At 45.6% G+C, this 19246-nt stretch overlaps 1 pseudogene; it reads right to left on the bottom strand.

The window, feature by feature from the left end:
* Nucleotides 1–18270: 18270 nt before the first annotated feature.
* LOC103245244 (large ribosomal subunit protein eL18 pseudogene) lies at nt 18271–19021 on the bottom strand (annotated as a pseudogene).
* Between the last annotated feature and the right edge of the window lie 225 nt (nt 19022–19246).

Here is a 19246-nt window from a genome sequence, read left to right on the forward strand (position 1 = left end):
CATGTGCTTGAGCCGGGAGGTCCTTGGCCTTTGCCTTCCCTCACCTCGAAGAGGCTTTTAGGCAAATGAGTCATCTCAAGTTCATTCGCATGGGGTTTGCTGAAAGAAACGACACTGCGGGGTGAGCCGACACGAGGGAGCGCTGCTCTTTGCAGACTTCGCAGGGAGGGCGTTTAGGAAAAGTGAGTGGAATCTGGGAGGGTGAATAGCTCAGGGCCCCTCACCCAGCTTGGGGGCTGGGGAAGGAGCAGAGTTAAAAGGGAGGGGATGGGGCTGGAGTGGGCTGGCCTCATCCTCCCCCGTGGGCCTTCCAATCTGGGCTGAACAGAGGCCGCTCAGGTGATTCAAGGAAACAAGCACATCCCTCTCCTAGCCCTCTCCTTGACGCATTTTTGGAATCAGTACCATTCTCTTGCGGGTGGTGGGACAGTTGCCACCTCAGGACCTGGCTGGAACTGCTGCCTCAATTCTGGATCCAGAAGGGCCTCTGGCAGCATCTCCCTCTCCCTCTCAGTCCAGTCCTCCTACCTGCTCCCGTGTGGGCCCTAACAGGCAAATCTGACAACTGGAGGAACAAGGCAGGAAAGGGCAGGGTCTGAGGGAGTGACACCTGTAAAAAGGCAGCTTTGCCACCTTATCTCCAAGACTCTCAGTCTTGCTTTCATATTGCTCCCCCCACACCATGTTGCTATAATCTGACATGTTGTCATACAGTCTTCAAAAACAACACTGTTGAAGTGGAGCAGATTTCTCCCTTTGGGATGCTTTGGAGAAGTTAGGCTTGAGGGCATCCTCTCTTCTCCAAACTGCAGCAGTAATAAGTGAGATATATAAAGTAAATAAAAAAGACATGGCAAGGCTGGAAAATAAGATACTCATCTCCATGAATCAAAACCAGAAAAGAAATGCAAAGCAGTTGGAGGCTGAAGAGCCTGGAGCCTGTTGGGCTTTGGAAACCAAAGACAGTGGCAGGTCCTTTGGGATAGATGGGGACCAAAAGACTCTTGGCTAGAAGCCGGGAGCTTGGGTGTATGCCAGGACTTGAAAGGATGCTGGGAGCAGGGGACCTGCTGCTGATCTGTGTTCTGTATCCCTGGCTTTATAGGATGTGTACATCCCCAATATACCCAGGACAGGAGCTTGGAAAGGACATAAAATCTGGAGGCCATTGCAAAACTGTAAAAGTTAGGTTAGCAAAGGGGATAGGATGAAATAGGTTTTTATAGAAGTTTGACATGTGTTTTCTTTAAATAAAAAGAGCAGCTGTCTAATTATCTATTGAGAATAATATAATCTTGGTACAAAACTAGAACAAGGATGTACAAGGAAAGTACATCATAGAACAATCTGAATTATGAGTCTTTGTCACAGAGAGACAGCACAGAGCAGTGACCAGTGCATCGCTTCTGGAGCCAGGCATCCAGATTTGTATTCTGGTGCCACTACTTATCTTCTCTGTGACCTTAGGGAAAATGATTTGCCTTCACTGTGCCTTAACTTCCTCATATATAAAGGGGGAAAATAACCTTCACAATAAGCCTTCTAGGATAAAATGACATAATTCATGGAAAGTAACTTAATACCCAGAACCTAGAAAACCAAATAAATATTAGCTACTATTAACTTTTATGAACATGGATTCCAAAATTTTAAATAATACCAGGTTGAATATAGCAATGTACACACACACAAACAATGCATCATGATGAATTAGGTTTTATTACAATAACGCAAGGGCAGAGTCAACATCAGATAATTCACTATTAGCAAGCTAGCTTCTTTGTTTTTGAGACAGGGTTTCACTGTTGCCCGGGCCTGAGTGGAGTGGTGGGATTTTGGCTCACTGCAACCTCCACCTCCCAGGCCCAAGCGATCTTCCCATCTCAGCCTTCCAAAGTGCTGGGATTACAGGCATGCAACACCATGCCTGGCCCTATCTTTCTTAATGTGTAGTAATTATCATACTTAATGGTAAAACTTTAGAAGCAATTTCCATCAAAGTTAGGATGTAGACAAGGGTGTGTTCTATCACTGTTTCTATTGAACATGGCACTGGAGGTCCTAGGCAATGTGTTAGGCTAATACGTATGAAAATGCCATTTTTTAAAAGATTATGAGATGCCTAACATCAGAAATATATGTGATTCAACCTATAATAGAAATGAAGGAAATAAAGTTTTAAAATTGGAAAGAAAAAGAACTACCTGTATTTGCAGACAAGTATGATTGTCTATGCAGAAAATCCAAAAGAATATACAGATAAATTATTAAGACTAGTAAGAGAGTTAAGCAAGGTTGTTGAATTCAATATCATCTTTTAAAAAAACCTATTAGCATTCCTAGACATCAGTAATAACAAATTAGAAAATGTAATAGAAAAAGAGATTCTAGGCCCGGTGCGGTGGCTCACGCCTGTAATCTCAGCACTTTGGGAGGCCGAGGCAGGTGGATCATGAGGTCAGGAGATCGAGACCATCCTGGTTGACATGGTGAAATCCCGTCTCTACTAAAAATACAAAAAAAAAAAAAAAAAAAAAATTAGCCAGGCGTGGTGGCGGGCGCCTGTAGTCCCAGCTACTCTGGAGGCTGAGGCAGGAGAATGGTGTGAACCCAGGAGATAGAGCTTGCAGATCACGCCACTGCACTCCAGCCTGGGTGACAGAGCAAAACTCTGTCCCCCCCAAAAAAAAGAAAAAAAAAAAAAGAGATTCCATTCACAATAGCAACAAAAACCTGAGAATATATCTAGCAAAATATACGTAAGGCCTTTCATGAAGAGTATTGCTATGGTCTGAATGTGTCTCCCAAACATATTTGTTAAAACTTAATTGCCAAGATAATATTAAGAGGTAGGGCCTTTAAGGAGTGATTAAGTCATAATGGCAAGTCCTCATGGATGAGATTAGTGTCTTATAAAAGGGCTTGTGTGGGAGGTTTATCTGTTCCTTCTGCTGCATGAGAACATAGCATTTGTCCCCTCCAGAGAAGCCAGCATTCAAGGCACTGTCTTGGAAGCAGAGACCAGGCCCTCACTAGTCACAGTACCTGCTGGTGCCTTGCTCTTGGACTTCCCAACCTCCAGAACTGAGAAAATAAACTTCTGCTGTCTGTAAATTACCCAATCTCAGGTATTTTGTTATAGTACTACAAAGACAAATACAAAAATTACTCAGGAAGAACTGACTAAATTGAAATATAGACCATATATATTATGAATGGGAGAACTCAGTGCTATAAACATATTACTTCTCACCAATTAATCTATAAATTCAAGCAATTCCCAAATCCAAATAGATTTTTTTATGGAACTTGACAGACTGATTCTAAAATTCATATAGTAATTGAGGGGTCAAGAACAGTGTCCATACACTGCTGGTACCCTCTCCATACCCCTTGGCATTGCCAACCGCATACATGCCAGGGAGCTGATGCTTTTAAGAGTACCCTCAGTGTATTCATCGTGCCTTTTCATTTCCTGATGTTTTGACAGCTGAGGCCTTGCTGATTCTGGAGAGACTGTTCCTCCCAGGGCTAGCCAATTCCCCGAGACAGTAAGGGACTCACCTGCAAATGCACCTTCCATATGCAAACCAGCTAATCCATAGCCCATACCCCCAGCCACCTCCTTCATCCGACTCTTACACTGGGCCACTGTCCATCTGCCCTCATCATCCCAGGGCCATGAACCAGACAACTAGGGACAGCCCTATGCCCCAGAGTCAAGTGAAATTATTTAAACTATTAATAGCTAATCTTGTGCCTGCTTACCCTGGCTTGACTTGCCTTTCTCTTGGATGCCACAAATAAAACTCTTGCCCACGTTTCCCCCCAGCTCCCTTTACTTATTCACCAACCCTGGTGCTTCCCCATGTATCCCTGCCTGGTATGCCCTGTCTCTTGTTTCTAGGGACCTCTGAATATAAAAAACTCTTTCTTTCAAAACAGTCATTTCCATATCTGTGTGTCTTGCCATGTCTGATGAAAATCTTGAGTGCATTTTAAAACAGTCATGAGGAAAGGGAGTTGGTGGATAAATACCACAGCTTCCCCACCCCTCAATTGGAATAACTGAAGGGCTCAGTGAGACTGAACCCCAGTTACCTTTTGTGGCAACCTGCTCATTCATGCACCATCTATTGGCTTTCTTCCCTTCCCTATGTCACTTCTCACCCTCTTACCTTGCTTCCTGGAATCATCTTCTAAAAACATGCTGGCACCCAAATCCTTGACTCAGGCTCTCCTTCAAGCAGAACCCAAATGAATACATTTTTAAAGAATAAGAATGACAAAGGCTGGGTGTGGTGGCTCACGCCTATAATCCCAGCACTTTGGGAGGCCAGGGCAGGCGGATAATGAGGTCAAGAGATCGACACCATGCTGGCCAACATGGTAAAACCCGTTCTCTACTAAAAATACAAATAAATTAGCTGGGCATGGTGGCACATACCTGTAGTCCCTGCTACTTGGGAGGCTGGGGCAGGAGAATAATTTGAACCTGGGAGGTAGCGATTGCAGTGAGCTAAGATCACGCCACTGCACTCCAGCCTGGGTGACAGAGTGAGACTGTCTCCAAAAAAAAAAAAAAAAAAAAAAAAAAAAAAACCAAAAACAAAAAAAGGAATGACATAGAGGTCAGTAGGTAATGGAATGTTTAAGATTTGTGTACATATAATAATGTCATAGGAATCAGGACAGTTAAATGTTGTTGAGGGGGATGTACAAATTGACCACTGGAAGAGAACAGGAACCCAGCAAAAGATCCATGACACGTAGAAACTTGAAATAAGACAGAAGTTGCCTTGTAGATCATTGGGGAAAGGATGGAATATTCTAAAAATGATGTTGGCACAATTGATTATCCATATGGAAAGTAAATACAACTAGATCCCTAGTTCACACCCTACCAAAAATAAAATCCAGGTTCATTAAAGATCTAGTTTGAAAAATGAACTTTGAAAGCATTTAGAAGCAAATATAGGGGGATATCATTATGACTGGAGTAGTGTCTTAGTGTGGGCTGCTCTAACAAAATGCCATAGACTGGGTTTCAGAAATCAACAAACATTGATTTCTCCCAGTTCTGGAGGCTAGATGTCCAAGATCAGGGTGCCAGCATGGTTGGCTCTTGGTGAGGGCCCACCTCCTGGTTCACAGAGGGTCATCTTCTTGTATCCTCACATGGCAGAGAGCAAGACAGACAGGAAGCAACTCTCCTGCATCTCTTCTTTTAAAGGTGCTGATCCCATCGTGAGAGCTCCACCCTCCTGACCTAATTACTTTTTAAAGGCCCCACCTCTTAACACCAGGATATTGGAGGCCAGAATTTCAACATATAAATTTAGAGGGGACACAAACATTCAATCCACAACAAGAAGAAAGTAATTTCCTAAACAAAATACTAAAAGTGGCTGGGTATGGTGGTTCATACCTGTAATACCAGCATTTTGGGAGGCTGAAGCAGGAGGATTGCTTGAGCCCAGGAGTTCCAGACCAGCCTGGGTGACATAACAAGACCCCATCTCCTCTCTATGTATAAAAAATTAGCTGAGTGTGCTGGTACGTGCCTGTAGTCCTGGCTACTTAGGAGACTGAGGCAGGAGGATTACTGGAACCCAGGAGTTTGAGGCTGCAGTGAGTTGTGATTGAGCCACTGCACTCCTGCCTGGGCAACAAAGTGGGACTGTCTCAGGAGAAAAAAATATTAAAAGCATAAGCTCAAACGAAAAATGGTAATAGACTTGACTTCACTAAAGTATTTAAACTTCGATTCAACCAAACATACCACAAGCGAAGTTTAAAGAGAAACCGTAGATTACAAGATATTTGCAATTCACATAATCAACAAAGGATATATATCTAGAATATTTAAGGAATTCCTATAAATATCAATATTTTTAAAAGTCAACCAACCAAAAGAAAAGTGGACAAACAATATGAACATGTAATTCATAGAAAAGAAAACTTGAATGACCTGCAAACATAGGAAGAGGTTTAATATGGATAGAAATGAGGGGAATGGACATAGAGATGACCATGAGATACTAGCATTCCTATATATCAATAATAACAGGTTAGAAAATGTATTAGAAAAAGAGATTTGGCCAGGCACAGTGGCTCACACCTGTAATCCCAGCACTTTGGGAGGCCGAGGTGGGTGGATCATAAGGTCAGGAGATCGAGACCATCCTGGCTAGCACAGTAAAACCCCATCTCTATTAAAAATACAAAAAAAAAAAAAAAAAAAAAGAGAAAGAAAAAGAAAAAGAAAAAAGAAAAATTAGCCAGGCGTGGTGGCAGGCACCTGTAGTCCCAGCTACTTGGGAGGCTGAGGTGGGTGGATCACAAGGTCAGGAGTTTGAGGCCAGACTGGCCAACATAGTGAAACCCCATCTCCACTAAAAATACAAAAATTAGCCAGGCGTTGTGGTGGATGCCTGTAATTCAAGCTACTCAGGAGGCTGAGGCAGGAGAATTGCTTGAACCCAGGAGGCGGAGGTTGCAGTGAGCTGAGATCATGCCACTACACTCCAGCCTGGGCAACAGACAGACTCCATCTCAAAAAAAAAAAAAAAAAAAAAAAAGAAAAAAAAAGAATATATTCTTATTGTTATTTTGAGACAGGGTCTCACTCTGTTGCCCAGGTTGGAATACAGTGGCATGATCACTCATGACTGCAGCATCAACCTCCTGGGCTCAAGTGATTCTCCCACCTCAGCCTGCCAGGTAGCTGGGACCACAGACATGCCACTACACCTGACTAATTTTGTTTTTGTTTTTGTTTTTTTTGTAGAGACCGGGTCCCACTTTGTTGCCCAGGCTGGTCTCAAACTGGAGGGCTCAAGCAGTCCTCCTGCCTCAGCTTCCCAAAGTGCTGGGATTACAAGTGTGAGCCACTACTCCTGGCAGTTCATATTATTTTGAAAGCCCTATAACAGCAAGCGCCATAAGGATGTGGAACAGCAGGAGCACTCGTCAACTGCTGCTGGTGATGTAAACTGGGTCTGCCAGTTTGGAGAGAAATTGATAATGTATTGTAAAGTCAAAGATGCTTGTGTCCAATGCCTAGCCCTTCCACTTCTTGGTGTGCACACCAGAGAGACTCACACATTTATATGATAATGTTCATAGTCACCCTTGTGTAGTGAAAATTGGAAACCCCTTAGATGTCCATCAACAAGAACATGGAGGAATGAACAGTGGGATACTCGCACAATACAATACGATCTGGAGCAGCGGCCAGCAAACTACTGCCCATCTGCCAAATCTGGAGCTAAGAAGAATGGTTTTTATAATATTAAAGCATTATAAAAACAAAACAACACAACACAACAATGAATGCAAAGCAAAGACTGCAACGGAGACATATGTTGCCTGCAAAGCCTAAAATACGTTACTATCTGGCATTTTACACAAAAAGTTTGCTGACCCTTGATCTAGACTCACATGTATTAACAAAAATAAATCTTTAAAAAATGTTAAAGTTTTGAATATGTACAAATCACACATAACATACGTGGACATATACACATTAGCTAACATTTAAAAACATATTTAAAGATACCCACGTACGTAGCAGAACTATAAAATTTCACACGAGTGATAAACTCTAAGTTCAGAAAAGTGGTTACCTCTGGGGACGGGAAGAAAAATAAGTGTGGGGGGAGGTTCTGGGAGTTTTATTTCATAAATAAATTTGCTTTAGTTCATAAAATGAGAAAAGAAGGTCTGAAGCAAATATGACTATATATGAGTATATTCTAACAACCCCGGATAATGGTTCCCAGTGTTTGTTATATGGGTTCCTATAGATTTATGTATGTTTGAAATATTTAATAAATTTTGTTTTTTTAAAGGAATGCCTTTTGGTGAGTGTGCCCAGGAGGAAGATGGCTGTGGACATGGGCAGGCGCCCTTCCTGCTATATACCCGGCCCCTTGTCTGGTCTAGCCAGGCCCCAGCTGCAGGCTGAGCAATTGTCCACAGGCCAGAGAGACTGACGTTCTGGCCCGGGGCTCTGCCCATGACTGTCGCATGCCCTTCTTACAGTTGCCTTGGCAGTGAGTGAGCCTAGTTGGCTCCACCAGCTGAGGCCCAGGCTGCAGTGGTGCTGGCCAGAGAAGACAGAGTTAGCAGCCTGGGACCTGCCACAAATGACAGCAGGAGTCAAAGCCCAACTTCCCCATCTGTGGAGTGAGATGGTGGATCTCATAGCGTCCAAGGATTCGATCAGCTCTGTTTTCCTGGGCCCAGGGTTAGTCCTGAGACCTGTGGCTGATGCCCTGGGCTCCAGCCTCTCTAAGGGAGTAAGGGCCAAGCAGAAGTTGGTCTTCACATTCCTGGCTTTTCACTCCCCAACCTGAACTGCCTTTCTCTGGCTTCCCCATCAGTGCTGGTGCCCCTTGAGGAGGAGCCTTCCAGAGGAAGAGTTGGCCAAAAGGGGCATTTTTGTGTGATTTGTAAGGCAGAAGGAAAGAGGCAGCCATTGCTGCCTGAAGGTGGCCATAAGTGGTGTCACTGGCCAGGTCTAGGTCCATTCTGCCTGTGCACAGCAAATCAATCACTGTGACACAGGTCTTGATTTATGCACAAGGCCACCAAACAAGAAGGGGGAGAACAGCTCTCAAATCCACCTCCACAGAGATAAGGCTTAGGGTTGCTCATGGGCTGGAGAAGTGTGATGGTCTAAGATGTGAAAAGAGAGGTGATTGGCAGCAGGGAAAAATGAAGTCATAGGTTCATTTCGTGCAAGTGTAGTCAGGCTTTGTGGCATTTCACAGGACGTAAGTGCAGAAAATGATGGCATTAGCATGATCTGAAGGTGGAGTATTTGGCCCTCTGACATCAAAATGGACCTTTTCTTGGGCATTAGCACAGGTCCAGTTGAAGGGTCAGTGGTCTCAACTGGTTTGAACTGGACAAGAGCTGGCCCAAATTCCTGAAAAACAGCTGAAGCAACCATGACCATAGCAACCTATGACTGTGATCTATAAAGCAGCCAGTGAAGGTTGAGGTGCAGCCTTCCGTGGACCATGGCCTCAGGGTTCATGGAAAAAACAAAAACAAAACAAAAAGCAAGCGGCCAAAAGCAAGCAGGGCGGCAGGCAGACCTGATCAAATTCACCCCTCGGTTTCAGTAGTGATGGATGTAGTGGTGCTGGCAGGTACCAGCTTATCCTCACTCTGCCCTGAGTCCACCTCTTCTCCCCGATTGCTGACCATATGACCTGCACTGACCCTAAGCCCACCACAGGCACTTTGTGCAGACCCACAGATGTGGGAGCTCTGCAAGGCACAGCTGCCCAGAGACCTCTCCAGGGCCTTGCCCTTGGTGGTTCCACCAGAAGCTGGACATGTTTCAGCTTCTCAGATTGACCATTTGGTGGACCCTTTCTCTGACTCTCCAGATCCCTCCCCACACCTCTACTTCCCAGCCCCTCCACAATCATGTAAGGTCTAATTGTGCAATAAATCTCTTAGCCCATAACTCACATGGTTCTGCTTCTTCCCTGACTGAATCCTGACACTTCCATCAAGGAGGGTTTAAGCAGCAAGTGCTCTCTGAGCACTGGGAACACAAGTGAAACAGGACGCCCCCACCCTGGGTAGCCATCCTTTCTTGGTAGCTCCAGAGGGAGGCCTGCTTCCTTCAGCCCCTTAATAGAACTTGTTTTTGAAAAGGGTCACATCTGCCCCACACTAGCCCAAAAGGGCTGCAGGGACAGGGCAGCGTCTTGGATCCTCATCTCTTAGGACAGGTGATGAGGAAGCCACAATATGCCTGGTAGCTACTTGGTGCTGGATACTTCATCATTTTATCCTCACAAGAAGCTACTGCCCCATATTCCAGGGAGAAAGCTGATAGGGAAGGAGTCTGGTGAAGCTGGAGTTTGAACCTACGATTACCAAGCAGCAAAGCCCACAGGTCCTTCACTTGTAACTTGCCCACAGCTGCAGCAGGAGGTAGAGCAGTGATTCCTGACTGTATCTGGCTTCTGCTGGGTCATAAGGCCATAGTCTCCCAGGCCCAGCTGTTCTCTGCTCTTCTCCTTTTCCACCTGTGTGCCTCTGTGTCTGAGGCACACAGCAGCTGAGGCCACAGAGTCAGTAGCATTGGTGGCTCTGCCAGTGTGGCCTGAAGATATGGGTCAGAGTTGACTCAGACGTGAGGCCTTGTGGAGTGTAGTCACTCAACCCGAAGGCCTTGAGACAAGGAACAGCTGGTTCCCACCCCTCTGGCCAGCACCATCTGAGGCCTCATCATCTGGGCTGGTGGCATCTCAGTGCCTGCTGCTGGCCTGAAACCTTGCTCAGTCTCAGAGAAGCCTCTCATCATGCAGCAGATTGGAATGAGTTTCCTCCACGGCCCTTCCAGCCTGGTGACTCTATGACTTTCCATTTGTAGATGGTAATGAAGGTAGTGAGGTCAACAGACAAGGGTACCCATTCTGGTTCTGCCATTTTGGAGCTCCATGACCCTGGACCAGCTACTTTCTCCTTTTCCTCATCTGTAAGGGCTGTCCTGATGTTTCAACAAGGTAACGTGGGTAGAGCATGTTGCACAGTGATTTGGTACTCAACAAGTGCTCAGAAATGATGGTGGCACTAGGGATAGTGGTGGAAGGGGAGAAATTACAAAAACTTACGGTTGGATTGACTTGGCTTCAAATCCGTTTGGTCACTTAGCAGCTGTGGTGGGCAAGTGATCTCACATTTTTGGGCTTGGTTTTTCCATCTGTAAAAAGAGGGTGATAACTGTCATCCCGCTCATAGGGTTGGTCTGAGGCTTAAATGGGATGATGAACATGAAAGCCTCAGCAGATAGCACACCACCCCTTCCTTCTCCTTCCTCCCGTCTCCTTTACAACAGATGGGAATTCAGTAGGTGCTTAACAGTTGCATGATCCTTTTACACTGTAACCCTGCCTGTTGCTTCCTCAATCAGTCATAACTAATGATGTGTACTTCCATCTGAAAGTTCTAAGGGATGCAGGACATTAAGCTCTTTCAAATGCTGGCTTTAAATCTAAAGGGTTCACTCTACCTTGTCCTGAATCACCTCCTCCCTCCTTCCTGCTGATCAGAAGCATCTGGGCTTTCAGGACTCCTCTTGGAAAAGCCGGCCCTGATTCCTTCCAATCTTTATGGTCTCCTCATTGAAGGACCTCCTTACTCCATATTTGATTCTCCATAGCTTGCCTCACCTGGCTCCCCAGCTGTCTGTTAACAGCCAGGCAAAGGTTAGCGGTGCTGGCAGAAAACCTGCTGGGTGTTTTCCTTCCCTTTTGTGACTGTGACCACTGCAGAGATGTTCAAATCTCCCAGCTGCAAGAATGCAGTTAGCTGCCTGCCTCCAGTGGCTAGCATCTTCAGGCTCCACCTCAGCTTTTGAGTAAAGGTCACACTTTTCCTGGGTAGCCTCCAAACAAACTACTGAGCACAGTGAGAGTCCTAGGGCCTGCCATTTTTGCTCAACTCAAACTCCAAGTCCTCCTGTTGCAGGGGCTGAAACTGTTAGATCTGCATGGCAGTCTGAAGTCCTCCCCTGCCCAATCCAGCTACCTCCCCCTATCTTTCACAGTAATTACTGGTCCCCACTGAATGCTCTTTCATTCTTTACTGCATCTCAGCATCTGCTGTCCAGAGCACTTACCATCTCCAGCCCCATGGAAGGCATGGGCTGCAATGGGCTCTAGGATGAAAGGCTGTGCAAAGGAAGCTCAACGGCTTCAAGGACTCCAGACCCTCAGGGGCTAAAAAGGGACCTGAGAACCTGTCCATTCCAATTCCCCCTTTCACTTGTTCACATAGCATAAAGACCCAGATCTGTGCCAGGCCATGTGCTTCAGGGATGGATGAAGCCAGGATCCCTGCTCTCGATGAACTTATAGCAGAGACAAGAAGCCTAATGCTCTGTACCAGGGTTTTGGCACATTGCTGGGAAAGCCTAATACTCAAAGAGGATTGAGGTAACATTGCTGGGTGCTCCACTTAAGGGCAGATGATGATTTTTAAGTCTGCCCTGATGGAGCCTGATTTCCTTCTGTTTCCTTTGCTGGAAGCATTTTCAATGGAGACACCTTAAACAATAACAATGACAGCAAAGAACATGCATTCGGTGCTTTCCCATCTGCTGGGCACTGTGCTAAGTGTATCAGGTAAAGCCTGGATTAGGAGAGACTGCAGAGGTGAGTCATAGCATCACGTGTCCTGGGCTTGCACTCTGCAGCTTCCTAGTTGTGTAACCCTGGGCAAACTCTTTAACGCCTCATATTTTTCATCTGTTAAACAGGGAGATTAAGAGCATCTTCCTTACGCGTACGGTGAAAAATAGGCAACGTGAAATCCAGACAGGCAGATTCCGGAGTCCAGATCATACCGATACTATCTGTAACTACAGCACTCATCTAAGGCCTGGTGAAAGAGCTTTTCTAAAGAAACTTTTAATTGAGATATATGTATAGAAAAGTTCACAAATAAACGTTCAACTCAATGAATTTTCACAAACTGAACACACCTGTGTAACCAGCATCCAGCTCAAGACACATTACAAGCACCCCAAAAGACCCCGTGTACTTCCTCCAGGTCCCCACCCTCCCAAATGGAGCCACTATTCTAATTTCTAATGGTATAGATTCATTTCACCTGGTTTTCAGAGTTCCCCCTACCCCAACTTTATGGATGGATAACTGCAGTACAATAAACTGCACATTTTTAAGATGTACGACTTGATTAGTGTTGATGTTTGTGTTCACTCATGAAGCCAAAATTCAGACAGCAAACATTTCCATAATCCCCCAAAGTTTTCTCATGCCCCTTTGTCATCCGTCGCTCCCTCTAATCCTGTCCCAGACAACTGCTGATCTGCTGTCTCTATAGATTAGTTTGCAGTTTCTAGAATTTTGTATGAACAAAATTGTACAGTACATACATTTATATTTTTTGAGAATGAGACTTGCTCTGTCACCTAGACTGGAGAGTAGTGGCGTGATCATGGCTCACAGCAGCCTCAATCCCCCAGGCTCAAGCGATCCTCCCACCGCAGCCTCCCTATCCTAGTAGCTGGGACTGCAGCTGCACACCACCACACCTGGCTAGTTTAGTGTATATATACATTACATATCTATATATATATTTATATATATCTCACATATAATTACATATGTATATAAAATAGAAAAAAATTAGCTGGGTGTGGTGGCACATACCTGTTGGTCCCAGCTACTTGGGAGGCTGAGGTAGGAGGATCGTTTGATCCAGGGGACGTCAAGGCTGTAGTGAGCCATGATGGTGCTACTGCACTCCAGCTTGAGCAACAGAGTGAGACCCTGTTTCAAAAACAAAACAAAAATTGTTTTAGTTACTCTAGGTCCTCTACATTTCCATATGCATTTTAAAACCAACTGTTCAAATTCTGAGAAAAACAAAATGACAACGCCTGCTGAACATTTTGATTGGAATTACATTGAGTATATAGATAAATTGGGAAAGAATTATATTGAGGAATTTTGTATCTCCCAATCCAAAACATGGCATATCTCTCCATTAATTTAGTTCCTCTTCAATTTCACAATGTTTTATGGTGTTCAGTGTAGAGGTTTGATAGATTTATTTTTAGGTATTTTATAAAATTTTTGGTACCACTCTAAATGAGATTTTCAAAATTTCACCTTCAAACTGTTTGCTCCGACATACAATTAGAAGGAATAAATTCAAGGCTGGGTGTGATAACCCACACCTGTAATCCCAGCACTTTGGGAGCCTGAGGCAGGCGGATCATCTGAGGTCAGCAGTTCGAGACCAGCCTGGCCAACATGGTGAAACCCCATCTCTACTAAAAATACAAAATTATCTGGGCATGGTGGCAGGTACCTGTAGTCCCAGCTACTTGGGAGGCTGAGGCAGGAGAATTGCTTGAACCTGGGAGGTGGAGGTTGCAGTGAGCTGATGTTGCAGTGAGCTGAGATCGCACCACTGCACTCCAGCCTGGGCAAGAGAGTAAGCCTGTCTCAAAACAAAACAAAAAAGCAAACAAAAAAAGAAGGAATAAACTCAGTGATTGATAGCATAGTAGGATGACTAGGGTTAAACAAAAATGTACTGCACTCATGAGATGGACAGCCTAAATACTGACTTAATCACTATGCATTATATACATGTAGCAAAATTTCACACATGCCCCATAAATTTGTGCAAATAAAAATAAAAATCACTTGTAGAATAAAGTAACACTAAGCAAAAAAAACAAAAAAACAAAAAAACAAAAAAAATTTGCTGCTAAAAACTTTTATGATGGACTCTCCTTCCTTTCACAACAGGGATGTTGGGAGCACTCAGATATACGAAGAATTCCTGCAGCACTCATTGGCAAATGCTGCAGAAGATATCAAAAGGCTGAAAGTAGAAGAGCAAAATGACTAATAAGACTCCAGAGAAGGGCATAACAACCTCCCTTCTTCTGATTCCCTTAATTATACCTCTCACTTTCCATTATGGGGTGTGGGTTGTTCTGTGGTGAGAGTTGGGGGGATCCTGCAGTGGAAAAAGATCGAAGGTCCTGGGCCCTGTTATTCTACATTCTCTCCCTAGCACACCTGCATGCATAGTTTACAATATCTTCTGTACATTGGAGGCCAGGCATCTTCCCTAAGTTCTAGGCATGTATCTCTCATAGGCCCTTAAACTCAGCTTCTCCAGCATGAAACTCACAATATTCTCTCAAATTTTTCTTTTTTTTTTTTTTTTTGAGACAGTTTCTGTCACGCAGGCAGTGGTATGACCTTGGCTCACTGTAACCTACACCTCCCAGGTTCAAGCGATTCTCCTCCCTCAGCCTCCTGAGTAGCTGGGATTACAGGCACATGCCCCCACAACTGGCTAATTTTTGTATTTTTAGTGGAGACCATGTTGGTCAGGCTGGTCTCAAAGTCCTGACTTCAAGTGATCTGCCTCCCTTGGCCTCCCAAAGTGCTGGAATTACAGGCGTGAGCCACCGCGGCCAGCCTCAAACCTGTTTCTTAGCCAATGTTTCCTTTACTGCAAATGGCAACCTCCTCCACAAGCTGCACAACATCCAATAGGAATAGTAGTGAATATCTAGTAAATATTTGTTGTATGGATGAGTGAATGAAGATTGGTAGCATAGAAAGTGAATTTATTCTATATAAGTTTTGAAGAAAGTTAACTCCTTTGAGCTGGCTTGGGATGTCTCATGCCTGGTCCCATAATGCTAGAGGCATCATGATTTAAATAAAGTTCCATCAGACTCTGTATCAGAGCAGGTCCTTTCTCCTGTGTTGCTCTGGGGCCTTACTGAGACCACAGCTACAGGCAGGGAGAGGGTGGGGCACTTTTGATTCTGGGGACACATCTATCATTATTCCTTACAATGATTGTTGTTGTTGTTGTTGTTTTTTTTTTGAGATGGAGTTTCACTGTTGCCCAGACTGGAGTGCAGTGGTGTGATCTTGGCTCACTGCAATCTCCGCCTCCTGGGTTCAAGAGATTTTCCTGCCTCAGCCTCCCAAGTAGCTGAGATTACAGATGCCTGCTACCATGCCCGGCTAATTTTTGTATTTTTAGTAGAGATGGGGTTTCACCATGTTGGCCAGGCTGGTCTTGAACTCCTGACCTCAGGTGATCCACTCACCTCGGCCTCCCCCAAGTGATGGGATTACAGGTGTGAGCCACCATGCCTAGCCTCTTATTTTTATATCACCTGGACCTTGGCTCAGTCCTAGTATGCAGAGATAATAAATGTTTGAATGAATGAATGAATGAATGAATAAATGAACGAATGAAACAACTCCATTGTCTAAGTACTACTTGTCCCTTTTTACAGATAAGAAATCTGGGGCTCAGAGACTGCCCTCCCTAGGAAGCAGCAACAACTGGGGGACAAACCCAGTTCTCTCGGTTCCCAGATCAGTGATTCCTCTACTGCATCAAGAAAGTTGTAATTACTTGCCCTTGGTATCTTGGGAAAAAGAGAAAAAAGAAAGTTGTAATAACTAAGTACAGATTTCATTTCATCTTCTTTCCAACTCATAGTTCTTAAGTGCTTCCTGCATACCAGGATGAAGCTATCAACGTCCTCTCGAAAGCACAGTCAGCCACAATATTTTGAAGAGGGGGGAAAAAAAAGGCTGTCTGCTAGGCCCTGACCTGAACCAATTCTTGGTTATCTAAAGCAGTGGCCTCCAAATAAAAATTCCCAGCACACTCCCCCAGAAATTCTAATTCATGCATCTGAAGGAGAGGAGATGCCTGAAAACTGCCATTATAAACACTGCTCTGGGCTGATGTGGTATATAGCCAGCCACTGCACACAGTTCAGAAGGAAGGTAGCAGAAAGGAGGGTGAAGAGTAAGCATCTTTATTACTTTATTCACATACGTTAACTGAGCACATAATATGTCCCAGTCACCATTCTAAGTCCTAGATATACAGTAGTGGACAAAACAAAATCCTTATTATCCCTCATTCTATGGATGGTGGGGGTGTGAGATGGGGAGACAATGACCAGGTAAGGAAATAGGGCCAGGTGCGGATGGCTCATGCCTGGAGTCCCAGCACTTTGGGAGCCTGAGGCAGGTGGGTCATTTCAGCCCAGGAGTTTGAGACCAGCCTGGGCAACATGGTTAAACCCCATCTCTACTAAAACAAACAAACAAACAAACAAACAAACAAACAAACAAACAAAAGTTAGCCGGGTATGATGGTTCATGCCTGTAGTCCCAGCTACTCAGAAGGCTGAGGTGGGAGGATCACTTGAGCCTGGGAGACAGAGGTGAGCTGAGGTCACGCCACTGCACTCCGGCCTGGGCAACAGAGCAAGACCCTGTCTCAAAAAGAAAGAAAAAGAAATAAACATACAGGGTAAGCACTGCTTGTGGTGGTGAGGACTCTAGAGAAAACACAACAGAGTGATATGATGCAGGGTGACAGAGAAGGGGTACCCTAGCTTTCTGAGGAGGTGACATTTGAGTTGAGACCTGAATTACCAGAAGGAACCAACCCCACTCTGGGAGAAGATTATAGGCAAACAGAGTAGGAGATGGCAAAGTTACAGAGGGACGGGCTCGGCATGTGAGGCTAATATAGTGTGAACAAGGAGAAGACCAGCCTAAAATATGGTTAGATAGAGATAGTGAGATAGGATTCATCATTTAAGGTCTTCAAATTAGGAAATGGGTTTAGAGTTTCTTCTGGAGAGTTTTAAGCAGGGAGTGATGTGACATGATTGCTTTAATTGGCTTGTTTTAGCTGCTGGATGAAGACAAGAATCTAGGGGTTCAATGTGAGAGAAGGGAACCAGTGAGGAGGCTCACAGGAGTCCAAGCTAGAGATGATGGTGGGTGCGGTGGCTCATGCCTGTAATCTCGGCACTTTGGGAGGCTGAGGCAGGTGGATCACTTGAGGCCAGGAGTTCAAGACCAGCCTGGCCAACATGGTGAAACCTCGTCTCCACTAAAAATAAAAAAAATTAGCCGGGCATGGTGGCATGCACCTGCAATCCCAGCTACTCAGGAGGCTAAGGCAGAAAACTGCTTGAACCTGGGAGGCAGAAGCTGTAGTGAGTCCAGGCTGCACTTCAGCCTGGGCAACAGAGCAAGACTCCATCTCAAAAAAAAAAAAAAAAAGTGGATATAAATATGACTACAAAACTGTGCTATTCTTGGCACACTGCCTGTGGGGTAGGCCTGTCCCACAAGGAGCAGTCACTCTGCTGTTGCAGTACACTGCAGCTTCAGTAAAAGTTGCTGTCTAACACCACTGGCTCACCCTTAAATTCCTTCCTGAGAGAAGCCAAAAACCCTCCAGGCTAAGTCCCAATTCTGGGGTTCACCTGCCCTGCGTTCATATTATCCTTTGTAGTAAACACCCACTATGATGTGGCACTCTCCTGGACATTTGATAAACTTACCTCTGTTTTCCCATCAGGTCTGTGAGGCGGTACAGTTCTTGCCACTTGACAGGTAAGTCGGCTGAGGCTCATAGAGGGCCCCATGTCACAACCCCTGTAAGGGTCAGTGCGACAACTGGAACCCAAGTGTGTGTCACACTGACCTCATGCTTGATCATCACTCCACACAGCCCTCGATGCAGGAAATAGGCTGGTTTCTGATGCACCTGGTGTCTGAGAGAAGCTTTGGTTCTTTCACTTTTCAGCTTTGCCCAGGCCCTACTCCTGAGGTCAGGCTTGTCCCAAGAGAGGCGGGGCCAGGGTGGGTGATTATCTCAGCGGTTGCTGTGAGCTCCATCCAGCTCAGGTGAGTCTCGGGATCCTAGCTTCTGAAACTTTCACGTGCACACAATTGCCTGGGGATTTGATTGAAACGCAGTTTCTGACTCAGCAGGACAAGGGTGGGGTCCACATTTCTTTCCTCCTCTTCTTTCTTTCCTTTTCTCTTTCTCTCTTCATCCAAAATCTTTTTAATAAGAGGGTAGGCTCCAGGGTTAGTTTTTGTGGTCTCGGCTGGCCCGTTGGCCTCTGGTGCGCTGGAACTTCCGGCCCCGGAGCGGACGTAAGGTTTGGGGTGGCTGTGCGGGGTTCCCGGAGCCCTACCGAAATGCCGGTACACCTCTTGGCTCTTGAGAGAACCAGAGAGCAGGATGGTGCCGCTGCCCTTGGGGGAGTCCGGGGCCAGCTGGTCAAAAGTGAGGATCTTGCCCCCTGCCCTGCCGTGAGGATGCGGCGGCGGCCCGGCTGGTCACGCGCAGCGCGCACACCTTCAGTCTGAGTACCTCCTGAACCCGCGCATCGTCCATTACGGCCCCCACGACCACGGCCGTTTGTTTTCCCGGCCAGGAAGCTTCATCTTCCGGATCATCTGGGCAGCAGAGTGACCGGTTGGTGTGACTCATAAACAACCTCTTCAGTACAGCCTGGTTGAATACGGAGTTGATTTGTCTGGCCAGAAACCTGTACAGCTTGACCAACAGCCTTAGGTAGATATCCTGGCTTCTGGGCTCCTTGCGCGGAACCTTGTTGGTCCTTGTTGGGGCGGATGTCAACTCCCATGATGGCGCCTCCTGCTCGGCCAGGTCCGGAAAGCCACATTTCTAATTTCTAACAAGCCCCGGGTGGTGGTGTTACCAAGGTCCATCTGCCACAGTTTATAGAGGGCCGTGGAGGTGGGAGTGGGGTGGGGTAGGCAGAGGAGGGAAACAGGAGGCTGCAGTTGGGACAGCCGTGCTCATCCTCACTTGTAATTGACTCCTGTAAATTGTCATTAGTAAACCTCAA

Source organism: Chlorocebus sabaeus, chromosome 26 (assembly GCF_047675955.1).
Source record: "Chlorocebus sabaeus isolate Y175 chromosome 26, mChlSab1.0.hap1, whole genome shotgun sequence".
NCBI classification, from domain to species: Eukaryota; Metazoa; Chordata; class Mammalia; order Primates; family Cercopithecidae; genus Chlorocebus; species Chlorocebus sabaeus.